Source organism: Muscardinus avellanarius (genome assembly GCF_963383645.1).
Source record: "Muscardinus avellanarius genome assembly, chromosome: 4".
NCBI lineage: Eukaryota > Metazoa > Chordata > Mammalia > Rodentia > Gliridae > Muscardinus > Muscardinus avellanarius.
In genome coordinates, this window is record NC_137789.1 from 90680820 (window position 1) to 90694703 (window position 13884).

At 35.7% G+C, this 13884-nt stretch overlaps 1 protein-coding gene across 3 annotated transcripts in view; it reads left to right on the forward strand.

Moving 5' to 3' along the window:
• Positions 1-13884, forward strand: part of ADK (adenosine kinase) — a gene marked incomplete at both ends in the record, with an annotated part of 558240 nt that overhangs the window by 284555 nt on the left and 259801 nt on the right. The gene's annotated exons all lie outside the window — the stretch shown is intronic.

Consider the following 13884-nt stretch of genomic DNA (forward strand, 5'->3'; position numbering starts at 1 on the left):
TTTTCAAAATAAAGAATAAAAAATAGGGCTGGGGTTATAGCTCAGAGGTAGAATGCCCCTGGGTTGCATCCCCAGTACCGCAAAAAGAAAAAAGAAAGAAATCTTATTTGCCCATTTTGCCTACTTATTGTGAACCAGAATATAGTAATGATGTGTTCTATAAAACTTAAGCTGTCTTTATGACTGCATGATTAAAAGACAGATAAAAGCCTGGTACAGTGGTACCAGCCAATCTTGGGAGACTGAAACAGGAGGATCATAGGTTCAAGGTCAGACACCCTGTTTTAGAATAAAAGTAAAATTTAAAAGGGGTGGATAGGACTTCCTATCCAAGGAAACAAGAGTTTCCTTCCAACAGACAATTAAGATTGGTTATCTGTGGAGATTCATTATTTATGTTAGTCTTTTACCTATCTCTAAATGGTATTGTTTGCCTTTATTGTTGTTAATTTTTAGGATTTCTAGTTGGAATATTAATATACCTTCAGATATAGCAATTGGAAATATTTTATCCCATTCTATTAGTAACTGTTAACTCTGTTTACATTGTCTTTGGATATACAATTTTTATTTTTTTATTTTTTAGGGAGTCTGTATACTCCTCTGTTGCCTCTGCCATTGAAATCATAACCAAGAAATCACTGCCAATTTCAATGTTGTGAGGTTTTATGACCCAGATTTTCTCCTAAAAGTTTATAGTCTTAAGATTTATATTTAGGTCTATTATCTATTTTGAGTTAATATTTGTATATGGGATTAGGTAAGGGTCCAATTTTATTCTTTTCCATGTAATTATTATTTTTAACAATATTTAGTTAAAAGATTATCATTTCTACCATCAAATGTTCGTGGAAACCTTGTCAAAAATAACTTGACAATATAGGGAAGAATTTAGCTCTAGGCTTTTATTTAACTCCAATGCTTTATATATCTGCCTTTAGAATAGTACTATACTGTTTCAATTACTGTAGCTTTATATGGTTTGAAATCAGAAAATATATATCTTCTAGCTTTGTTCTTTTTCAAGATCGTTTTGGGTACCTAGACTCCATATTCCATATTAGGATAGATTTTTTTCTGAAAAATAAATATATAAATATATGATAGTTTCACCTAAAAAATAGAAAAAAATATTCTCTGGTAAGAAAGAAAGCAAAAAGAAATATTGAAATGTTATCTTTAAGTCATCAAAAGCTTGGTATCAGACAAATGAAACTGTTATTTGAGGTTATCATTTTTAATTTTAGATAAATTGCCATAATACTAGATGTCAACTACTAAGCCAAGCATGGGAGGGAGGGATAGGGAGAGAATGGGGTGGGGATTGGGTGGGGGCTGACTGGGAAAAGTGTGCATGTATGTCTACAAAAGTATGTATCCTACTATGATGTATGAATACAGTGCACCAATAAAAAATAAAAAATAAAAAATAAAAAAAATAAAAAAAAACAAAACAAAATAAAGAATAAAAAATTGGGCAGGGGGTGTAGTTCGGAGGTCAAATGCCTCTGGGTTCCATCCCCAGAACCGCAAAAACCAAACCAAACCAAAAACAAACCAAAAACCAGAAATGAGCTTGTACTAGTATTGGGAATGGCCTAGGAAGATTTGAGAAAGCTCTGATTATTAATATATTTCAAAAATTGGGTGAGGGGCAAATCTGTGCAAGGACTTGGCTTCTGCTTAAAAGCAGGCAACTATTCCAATGTAAATTAACCTAGCTAAAAGTAATTAACAAGTCCATAGGAGAGGAGAACTAGGCCTTTCTCTATCTAAAGACAGATCTACAGGATTGGGTAAACTAGCTAAGATGGTAGGAGGGGTCGACCTTCATGAAAGGAGACACCTTGCCACACCTGGCTGGGGGAGGTACCTTACAGGGATGTTCACTATGTCAGAATTACGTGAACAAGATGGAGGCCATGGGTATAAAAGGCCGAGTCCACGTGTGATCCCTTTGGTGTATCCATTCGAGTCCCCTACATGCCAGTCTGGTATGGAGCTGTACCTATCCTCTGTATTTTTATCTTTCTTTAATAAACTTCTTTAAATCTTCAAAAAAAATAAAAAATAAAAAAAATAAAAGGGGTGGATATGTTCTTGGAAGGTAGAATACCTCAGAATTCAATCCTTAATATCAAAAGGAAGGGAGTAAATATAACCCACTTTGAGCAAATAATAGTTATTTTAGTGAGTTTGTAACAGAGAAAATAGATTTAGTTACAAATATAGCCAGGCATGATGGCACACACTTGTAATCCCAGCTTGGGAGGCTGAGACAGGAGGATTCAGATTCTTGGCCAGCCTCAACTACTTAGTGAGGCCTGTGCAATTTAGTGAGACCCTGTTTCAAAATAAAGAATAAAAAATAGGGGTGGGGGTATAGGTCAGATGTTCAATCCCCAGTACCCCCCCCCACTCTACATATAGATAAATAATTTGGATGATGTCCTTAGCTAGAACATGGCGTGGCATTCCTTCAGCAGCAGCTGCTCACAGAGGTCTCAATGATTTGCTGTTTCTCATAGAACTCTTTTTTTTTTCCCCCATAATACTGGCGATTGAGCTCAGGGTCATTCTACCTCTGAGCTATACCCACATCTCTTATTTTTATTTTGAAACAAGGTCTCCCTAGATTGCTGAGAGTCTCACTACTTGCTGAAGCTGTCCCAAACTGCAATTCTCCTGCCTCACCTTTTTTGGTACTGGGATTACACGGGTGCTCCACCATGCCCAACTTCTCATAGAACCTTTAAAATAAGTTTCTAATTAATTGCTACTTCTGAATGTAGAGGAAAGAAATGAAAGTTTATGTATATAGGCTTTCTTTTTAAAATCATGAATATTGATAGAAAACACAAACCTTCAGGTATGTGTCAGGGAATTTTTAAATGGGAACTTCATTTCGGTACAGAAATTCAGGCGTTTTTAGGATGGTCTTTAATGTCGAGTTATTCTAGGCGAATATTTTCATTGCCAGTTGAACATTTTCTTATCAGACTACCATATGGACTTTATGAATATAAGTCAAGTAGCTCCTAAAAAATTCATTGTTAGCAAGTGATGGGCAAATCTGAATGATTTTTTTCATTTTTTAATGTTATCTATAATCTGTAAAGTTTTCAGCAATGATTATTGATAATAATTCTCAATAAAAAATATATGTGCTTTACTATAATAAAAATTAGAACAACTTTCATAAGCTTCATACTTTGTAGATGTTTACAGTTACTTTATCAGATGTACTAAGCTTTAAATTTTCCTCATTTTTCAGTAATTTCAATCAAGCAAACCATAGTTTAGTATATGGACAATTTATTAGTTTTATGGTAGTAGAGATATATTTAATGAAAATGCAAGCATATCCTTATAAATCCTTATGAAAATCTCATAAGTAAGATGATTTCTTAAAGGGTCAAGAAGTTATTAGACTTTAAAAGTATGAACACCTGATACCAACCAGATGTTTTATTCAAAGATTTTTTTTTTAACAAAAGTCCTACTAGCGAATGGGTAATTTGTTCACATTTAAGACAAAGTTCTTTAAGATCAAGAGCATGCATCCAGTCTCCTCAACAATGGCTGTAATTACCTCCGCTTGGACTGATCAATATTTGTTCTTTTTCCCACCATGGAAACATGTTACTTTGACTTTGCCTCCTTTTTTTCCTTTTGGATAATTTGCAGCCATGTGAGAATGGTTCACTTTGTTTGTCCTTCTTGGCTCCAGGCCAGATCTCTTATTAGTATAATGCAATTCATTGATGTGAATTTGTTGATCTCCTGGGTAGTTTTTTCACAAATTTAAGGCAATTAAAAGCTTTTATATGGCACTTCACTTGAAGTTGTACCAGATCTTTTAGTGATTTTGCTTTTAAAAATTACTTCATCATTTTATGATTATTTTCCTCTCTTTTCTCTCCCCTTCCAACCTATAAAGTTCTACAAAAGAGTTGAAACAACCATTTCATTGATCAATTTCATAAAATGTAATAATTTATAAACTTGTAATTTAATAACTTTAGTAGTATTTTAATTAACACAATTTTAGAGGACTAATTAAATTTTTGGCTTTGTGTTTTATGAATTGTTTTGTTTTAAGCTTAAAGATATTTATGATAAAAGCCATAGTGAATTTAGAGAACATTTTTGTTTTAAGCTCGGAACATTCATGATAGAAATCTTAGAAAATTCGGGTTATAATGACAATTTGGAGAGTTAAATATAAAAAATATTTTATAGTTGCTTTAATTGCTTCTAAATAGGATTTTTGTTAACCTCAAATTTTTCTCATAGCAGATGTTTATGATATTCTTGGTTCTTTAACTTTTGAAGTGAGAGGACCTTTCTGTGTCACATCAGAAGAAAGAATGTATAGTAAGGGCCACTCAAGTATTTAAGAATGCTGCAGCATTAAAATATAAGACTACAATGAACCATTTAAAAAAAAAAGAAAAATTGATAAGATAAAAATCTTTTACTTCATATATATGTATATGTTTTGAAAATCTTTGGAACTATTTTCCCCTTGTTTTAAAAATTATTTCACTTGTTTTTATAGTGTTGGTCAGTGGCATAGTACAATCATACTACTTGATTCAATTTCTTTCAGTAGTGTACTTGATTATCTTGGAGAAAGTATAGCAGAGCAGTTGATATGACTAACAAGCTGTAAGTACTACAGTTAGTACATAAGATCTCATTCGTTTATATAAGCATTATTTGTGCCTTTATACATTTTATTTTAAAAAACTTAAATGTGTATTGTGGTGCTGAGATTGAATGCAAGGAGTATTCTACCTCTGAACTACATCTCTAGCCTCATTTAATTAAATTTATTTATTTATTTCGCAGTACTGAGGAAGGGGCTTTCTACCTCTGAGCTACACCCCAACCCTATTTTTATTCTTATTTTAAAACAGAGTTTCACTAGTGCAAAGGCCCTTACTAAGTAGTAGCTGAAGATGTCCAAGAACTATGATCCTCTTGTTTCAGCCTCCCAAATGCTGGGATTAGAAGCATGTGCCACCACGCCTCATTCTTACTTTATTTTTTTAACTGGAAACAGGGTCTGGCTAAGTTTGCTGAAGCTGACCTAAAACCTGTAATCCTCCTGTCTCAGCCTCCTAGGTAATGGGCTTATAGGTGTGTGCCACCAAGCCTGGCTAGAGGCAGAGACAGGAGGATCTTGCAGACTCTGTTTCCAAATAAAATATAAAATAGCTCTGGGAGTGTAGCCCAGAGGTAGAAGGGTTCCATCCCCAGTAGCACCCCCCAAAAAATTATATTAAAGTAAAAATAATGTGGTGAATAATTGGGTGTGCCCTGGAGCTAAGGCTCATTGTGTAAATCTACTTTTCATTGCTTACTAGCCATGTGATCTTGAGCAAATTAATTTCTGAATTTAATTTTGTCAGCAAAATGGTGTAGAGAATAAAAAATAACCCTCCGTCTGTGTTCATGGCTGGGGCTGCTATAGCCAAAGACAGATTAACAAGAGAAAGGCATGCAGAAATATTTTAAATTTAAGTTTCACATGACACAGGCATCTTCATAGAAAGTAAAAACCCAAAGAGAACTTGTTATAGTGACCAGGTAAAGTATAACTGTGGAAAGAGTATAGGTAAGTCTAGGAACTGGGGAAACTTAGCAAGTCCTGTTTGTTTTCATTCCTCTCCATATCCTTTCATTTTCAAAGATAAGAGTATTCCTTAATAGGGAGGGCACCTCTCTCATGAGGGGCTCCTGACCTGCTTCTAGAGGAAGGCAGAAACTGGTTCCCAGGTTCTCATGACTTGCTTTAGGGAAAAAGGGCATGGGAAGGTCAGATTCTTTCAGCATACAATATTCAGTAGGTCAAGGTACCATATTTCAGGGCAGTGTGTCTTTAACCCCATCAGTAAGGATGTTAAAAGCTGGCTGGGGTGGCATATGTGTATAATCTCAGTATTTGAGAGGATGAGACAGGAGGATCGCTAGTTTGAGACAACCTCAGCAACTTAGTGAGACCCTGTTTCTAAGTAAAAATATGGTTGGGTTGTGGCTCAGAAATAGAATGCTCAGTGGCAAAAAAAAAAAAAGATGATGATGATAATAATTACCTACCTCATAATCATAAGGATAAAATAAGGTAAGATATATAAATTGCATAGAATAGTGTGTGTCCCATAAGAAATGCTCAATAAAATTATAAAATATTTTATTATGTGCCTGATTACCAAATTATTAATTCTGTAGTTTATCTACCTCTCAATAAATTTATTCTAAATTAAGGATTTTTTAATTTTTTTTATTTTTTATTTTTTTATTTTTTTGCGGTACTGGGGTTCCTGGAAGCCCTTCTCCCTCCGGGCTACACTCACTCCCAGACCTTGTTTTATTTATTTGGAAACAGGGTCTCTTAAGCCAGCGAGGCTGGCTTCGAACCTGCATGATCCTCCTGTCTCCGCCTCCCAAGCGCAGGGATTACAAGCCTGCACCACCACGCCTGGCCTAAATTAAGGATATTTTAGAAGAAAACTTATATCCCAATAAAACAAAAATCTCTACATGAAAAAATGACAAATAGAAGAATAAAGACAGAATCTTTATTAGTTGGAATAGAACTGTTTAATAAACAACATCACAATTTATAAAAGGTGTTACCTTTTGCATTTCTGTTTAAAGACTAAGTGAAGCAGGGCATGGTGGTGCACGCTTGTAATCCCAGCATTCGGGAGGCTGAGACCGGAGGATCACAGTTTGTGGACAGCCTCAGCTACTTAGTGAGACCCTCTGCAACTTAGTGAGACCTTGTTTCAAAATAAAGAATAAAATATAGGGCAGGGGGTTCCAGAAACACATTATAGAGCTGACATTCTCATTTATGTAAGAAGTAAAGTGATTTGTTAAGTCAGCAACAAGATCAGAAGCACCAAGTTTTACTTCCTAACTTATAAGTTACCTTCATTCATGTAACATGAAAGTACTTATTTTTGAAAAAGATTCTCTCAGCAGGGCTTGGTGGCACATTTGGGAGGCTATTAGATAGGAGGATCACAGTTCACTGACAGCCTCAGCTACTTAATGAGGCCCTTTGCAATTCATTGAGACCCTATTTAAAAAAAAATAGGGATGGGGTGTAGCTCAGAGGTAGAATGTCCCTGGGTTCCATTCACAGTACACCCCCCCAAAAAAAAATGAAAAGAAAAAAGATTTTGTCATCTAATTTAAATTAGGAGCTTTTTAAAAATAATTTAAAAAATAAGCCGGGTGTGGTAGCGCACGCTTATAATTCCAGTATTTGGGAAGCTGAGACAGGAGGATCACAGTTGGTGCATAATCTCAGCTACTTAGTGAGGCCCTTTACAACTCAGTGAGACCCCATTCAAAATAAAGAATAAAAAAATAGGGCGGGGGGTACAGCTCAAAGGTAGAATGCCCCTGGGTTCCATCCCCGGAACCGCAAAAAAATAAAATAGGGCCTGGATGTAGACTGTCTCTGGCTTCAGTCCCTAGTACCATAAAAATAAATAAATATATATGTACATATATATAAATATATATAACTGTTATAAATAAATAAAAAGTATATTGTATATTTAATATATAATATAATTGTAATTTATATAATATATAGACTTATAATTATATATTATATATTATAATTGTATATATTTGTATATAATTATATTACATTATATATAAAATACATATAAATGCATACATATATGTAAATATATGTGCATATATATGAATAAACAAATAGGTGCTATAGCATGCTCATGGAAAATCTCATTAAGGAGGGACTGCTAATAGAAATAAAGTGAGACGGCAAATCAAGTCTATATCTTGGTATCAGTATCCAGGCAGAGGGAACACAGATTAGAGAATGCTTGATGTTTTTGAGGAACCAGAGGCTGTTATGAAGAGACTGGAAGAAATTAGTGTGTGAAGGAGAGAATGCTTCTGGCCTTAAAACATATAACATGTAAGGTAACCCCGGCATGGTGGTGAACACTTGTAATCACAGCGCTTGAGAGGCTGAGATAGTTTGGAAACAGAGACCCTGTTTCCAAATAAAAATATAAAATAGGTCTGGGAGTGTAGCCCAGAGGTAGAAGGGTTCCATCCCTAGTACCTCCAAAAGAAAATAAATTAAAAACAAAAAATAAGCTGGGCGTGGTAGTGCACGCTTATAATCCCAGCACTTGGGAGGCTGAGACAGGAGGGTCGCACAGGTTCGAAGCCAGCCTCAGCTACTTAGTGAGGTCCTTTGCAACTAAGTAAGACCCTGTTTCAAAATAAAGAATAAAAAATAAGGCTGATGGTGTAGCTCAGAGATAAAATGCCCGTATATTCAATCCCCAGTACCACAAAGACTGTCTCTGTCTCTGTATCTCTATCTCTATCTCTCTCTCTCTCTATCTCTCTCTCTCCCTCCCTCCCTCCCTCCCCCCTCACCCCCAAAATAAAGAATACAAAATATAGGGCTGGTGGTGTAGCTCAAAGGTAGAATGCCCCTGGGTTCCATCCCCAGTACTGAAAAAAAAAAAGACATAATTAACCAAAATTTGATTTAAATATTCTTATTTAAGCATGTACTCTACCTTAATATGCAGCAAAAATCAATTGTTTCTTAATTATATTACATGTAAAAGAGTTTCATTTCCAGGTATTTTTTTTCTTTTCTTTTCTTTTCTTTTCTTTTTTTTTTTTTGTGGTACTGGGGTTCATGGAATCCCTTCTACCTCTGGGCTACACTCCCAGACCTATATTATACTTTTTCTATTTTTGGAAACAGGGTCTCTTAAGCCAGCTCGGCTGGCTTTGAACCTGCGCGATCCTCCTGTTTCCGCCTCCCAAGCGCGGGGATTACAAGTGTGCACCACCACGCCCGACTAGATTTCTTTAACTATAAAAACCCTTTAAGAAAACATCTTTTTCGATTTCAAGGGACATGAGTTCAGATGAACAGTTTCAGAAATATTAGGGGGAAAAATCTCAGTGCCGTAAAGAGTCAGACATTTTCATTTCTAAAATAAGGGTCTTTTCCCCCCTTGCTTAATTGCCATATCAACCTTTATTGTTATTTTGTTGCCTCTTGGTCACTTAAAGGGGAAAAAAAATGCCAGTATACTTCTACCCCACCCCACAATCACTTTGTTTTTAGGTTCCTTCTAAAAATATTTCCCCGTAATTATCTTTTTTTTTTTTTTTTTTTTCGGGTCTGGAGATGCAGCCCAGGGGCATTCAACCTCAGAGCTACATCCCCAGCCCTATTTTTTTTCTTTATTTTGAAACAGGGTCTCACTGAGTTGCAGAGGGCCTCACTACGTAGCTGAGGCTGTCTGCGAACCGCAATCCTCCTGTCTCAGCCTCCCGAATGCGTGCACCACCACGCCTGGCTGTAATTATATCTTAAGAAGCAGAAGCCACTCCAGTTCATTTTTATATTTCAAATTAGAATGAAGTTCAGGTTCAGATTTGGGTGTAGTCCCTCTACTTATTCCTCCACCTCAGGATAAATACACAAAGAACCCCTGCTATTGGGCACTCTCTTAGCATCATTCTCTCAAGCTAATTCCAGATAAAGCAGTTCGACAGAGAAGCAATAAACTCCTTGATGCGATACCTCTGTGTACCAGAAGTATCCCCTGATATCCACTGATATTAATTCACACAGAGAAAAATACAAATTAACTTATTTTGGTTTGGGGAGAGTAAAATTTATTTCTTGTGCTGTGAGTCTGCTGTTCTATGCTTTGATATTTCCAACAGTTTATTTCATTTGAGGATTTGATTTTTGTTACTCACATGAACACATTTGTATAATATTGTTGCTTTAAAAAGTTACCTGACAGCTGGGAGGGTGTGGGGGCCCACACTTGTAATCCCAGCATTCCGGAGGCTGAGACCAGAGGATCGTGGTTCACAGACAGCCTCAGCTACTTAGTGAGGCCCTCTCCAGCTCAATGAGACCGGGTTTCAAAATAAAGAATAAAAAATAACGCAGGGGGTGTAGTTTGGAGGTCGAATGCCCCTGGGTTCCATTCCTAGACCTGCAAAAATAAATAAATAAATAAATTAATTAATTAATTAAAAAATAAGAAGTTACATGACTATAGCTGGGCTGGTGGCACATGTTTGTAATTCCAGTACTTGGGAGGCTGAGACAAGAGGATCTCAGGTTTGTGGCCAACCTCAGCTACTTTGTGAGGCCCTCTGCAACTCAGTGAGACCCTGTTTTAAATATAAAGAATAAGAAATAGGGCTGAGGGTGTAGCTCAGAGGTAGAGTGCCTCAGGGTTCAGTCCATGTTTAAAAAGTTACATGACTATAAAAGGAGTATGCTTTTTCAAATGTTCATTAACTTTATTATAATAATAATATTCTTTTTCTGGATGTGGATTGAGTATATATGTGCGCACTCACATGCACTGGGGACTGAACCCAGGGCTCCTCTACCTCTGAGCTACACCCCTACCCCCTTATTTTTTATTTTGAAACAGCATCTTCCTAAACTGCTAAGGCTGGCTTTGAACCTGCAAATTCTGCTGTCTCAGCCTCCCAAGTACTAGAATTACAGGCATGTACCTCCACACCCAGTTTCATTAGCTTTTCTTTATAATGTAATTGGTGGGGAGATTCCTACTGAAGAATATTTCTTAAGCTTTTTCTGAAAGTTTAGTTATGATTTTATGTTCAGTATAAATGATTTCATCTCTTCGAGTACCAGATTACCCTATTTACCTTATGCCTTTCATGAAAGTACAATTTAGAAACCTCTCCAAGCAGCTGCCATATAAGCAAAATTGTCCCAACAGATAAAATCTACAAAGTTTTTTTGTATTTTTTACTTAGTCAAGTTATCCCTTTAGGAGGACAGGATATGATGTGTTTGTGCTAGTAAAATGTTCCTTTTATTCCATCAATTGCAAACAGCCGAAGAAAATGCTTAGACTATAATGATTCGTCCTGGTAGTCTCCATTTTTCTGAGAATGTCTTTGTCAGAAATCATGTCATGACAATGGACTGTTAGTCAGGAAGTACTGGCTAGCAGATGAATGAATAAGGAATAGGAGTTTTGAATAAAAGACCCTATTGTAATATTGAAATATTGCTGATGGGGCTTGCCAGTTTTCTGTCTTTAAGTTTACAGTACATTTTCTGTGATTAAAATAAGGAATACTTAAAGTAAATCCTTAGAGTAAAATAACTGTAAACTCAATAAATCAGAAACAGAAAATGCTATTTTCTTTAACAATGCCATTTAAGTTCCCAACTTTCCTTAGGTCATCTGTTAGATACTTGTTCCTTTGTCTAAAACTATCAATATGCTTCTTGCTTTATACAGCTGACATCTGATTTTATCTGCACATTGGTTCTGTTTTAAAACTTTCTCACCTTCCTAGTCCAAAGGTTATGTGGCCTTTGGATGTGGCTCTAGGAAGTTATAACTTTGAGAACAAAGGTTTTGATTATTTGGGCAAGGAAAAAAGCCCTGGCAGTATTATTTGCCTGTCAACTAGTTGATTCATTGTGATTTAAAATGTGGGATACTTTAAATATTCCTTAGATATTTGACTTTTCCCTATCTTAATACTAATCCTTTTTCTATTTCCAAAATATAATAGCATAATATCTTACAAACATGTATTTCTTTATAACTGAAAAAGCTTTACACATAGTACCTATTCAGTATAATTATTTAGAACTCATATATTTCATGGGCTAAATATAATTATTCGTCATCAACTTAGATTAATCTGAACAGATACTAGGGTTTATATAATTAACGATACATTTAATATGCATATCTCTTATAAAACATAGAAACTTAGAAAAACATTTTTGTACTCTTTTCCCCAAATCTTTGTTCTTTAATTATAAAATATCTGCACTAGGGTTTTATTGTACAACAACAGCATTTTCATGTGCTATATTATAGCCTGTTAACTAAAAAATGGATATTTAAAATGGAAAATGAAATTATCCTGTTGCCTGAAATATCTTAACTCAGGTTTTATTACAGGTTGCATATGGTATCTGTTAGAACTTTGAATCTGTGTTGGTTGTTGAGTTATTATGTGGATTAACTGTTGCATTTGAAAGTTCTTGACTTTAAAAGCATGTCTGTTTTAAATCTTACACAAATTTCTTACAGGTTTTCTGAGAAGTCTAAACCCTTTTTCGTATGTATTTTTTGTTTGTTTTGCTTTTTATACCAGAGCACCAAGTCCTAATCAGCAGAAGGAGCAGCAAATGTAAAACATTGCTTTTTATAGTTTTATGATATCATGAATGGATTTTTTGTGTGTGTGGCTACAAAGTCTCACAGAATTGCATAGGGCCTCACTAAGTAGCTGAGGCTGTCCGTGAATCACGATCCTCCTGTCTCAGCCTCCCAAATGCTGTGCTACATGTGTATACCACCATGCCCAGCTAAAACGTATTCTTTAGAGTACATTATAAGAGCATTTATTTATTTATTTATTTATTTATTTATTTATTTATTTATCTATCTTGCGGGCTTGGGGATGGAACCCAGGGGCATTTGACCTCCAAGCTATACCCCTTGCCCTATTTTTTTATCCTTTATTTTGAAACAGGGGCTCACTAAATTGCAGAGGGCCTCACTAAGCTGAGGCTGTTCGCAAACCACAATCCTCCTGTCTCAGCCTCCTGAATGCTGGGATTACAAGAGTGTGTCACCACGCCTGGCTTCTAAGAGCTTTTCTAAAATTCTACAGATCAGATCACTGTATAGGAAAAAAATAAAAGTATAGAAAGTATAGGGAATTTTATTTATTTATTTATTTATTTATTTATTTATTTATTTATTTTTACGTACTGGGGATTGAATCCAGGGGCAATATACTTGTGAGCTATACCCCAGCCCTATTTTTTCTTCTTTATTTTGAAACAAGATCTCACTAAATTACAGAGGGCCTCACTAAGTAGCTGACTGGCCACTAACCTGAGATCCTCCTGTCTCAGACTCCCAAATTCTGGGATTACAAGCATGCATCGACCCATCTGGAAATTTTGAAGGAAAAAAAAAAAAAAACATAAACCACATTTTTCTTGTAAAACTCTCTACTGAGGTTTTGAAAGTAATTCAGTAAGTAATGCATGTTTTGTGTCTAAGTTTTAAAACTGAGGTGATTTTTGTGTCACCTCAGTCTTACAGAATAAAAATAGAACAAGACAGTCTGTTAGCATTTACAAATTTTTTCTCCCTAATTTGATTCATATTTGCTGGGATCTCAGGTAGTTGATGAGTATAGTCAACTGTCTAGCATTTAACATAACATTTTTGTTGTTATCTTTAGCTTATCAAATAAATATACAATTTCCCTTTTGAAATAAGAATTTGAGTTTCAGTGAACATTTAATATTATTTGTGTGTGTGTGTGTGTGTGTGTGTGTGTGTGTGTGCGCGCGTGCGCGCGCGCAGTACTGAGGATAGAACCCAGGGGCATTTTACCTCTGTGCTATACCCCTATCCCTATTATTCCTTTTTGTTTGTTTTTTGCTTTGTGGTACTTGGTATTGAACCCAGAATCATGCTACAGACAAGCTCCACCTTCAGCCCTATTTTATTCTTTATTTTGAAACAGGGTCTCACTAAGTAGCTTAGGCTGGCCGTGAACCTGTGATCCTCCTGTCTCAGCCTCCCAATTACTGGGATTACAAGTGTCCACCACTATACCCGGCTTTATTTTTTATACTTTCTTTTTGCGGTACTGAGTATGGAACCCAGGGGCATTCTACCTTTGAGCTACACCCCAAGCCCTAGTTTTATTGTTTATTTTGAAAGAGGGTCTCACTGAGTTGCAAAGGGCCTCACTAAGTAGCTGAGGCTGTCTGTGAATCACGATCCTCCTGTCTCAGCCTCCCAA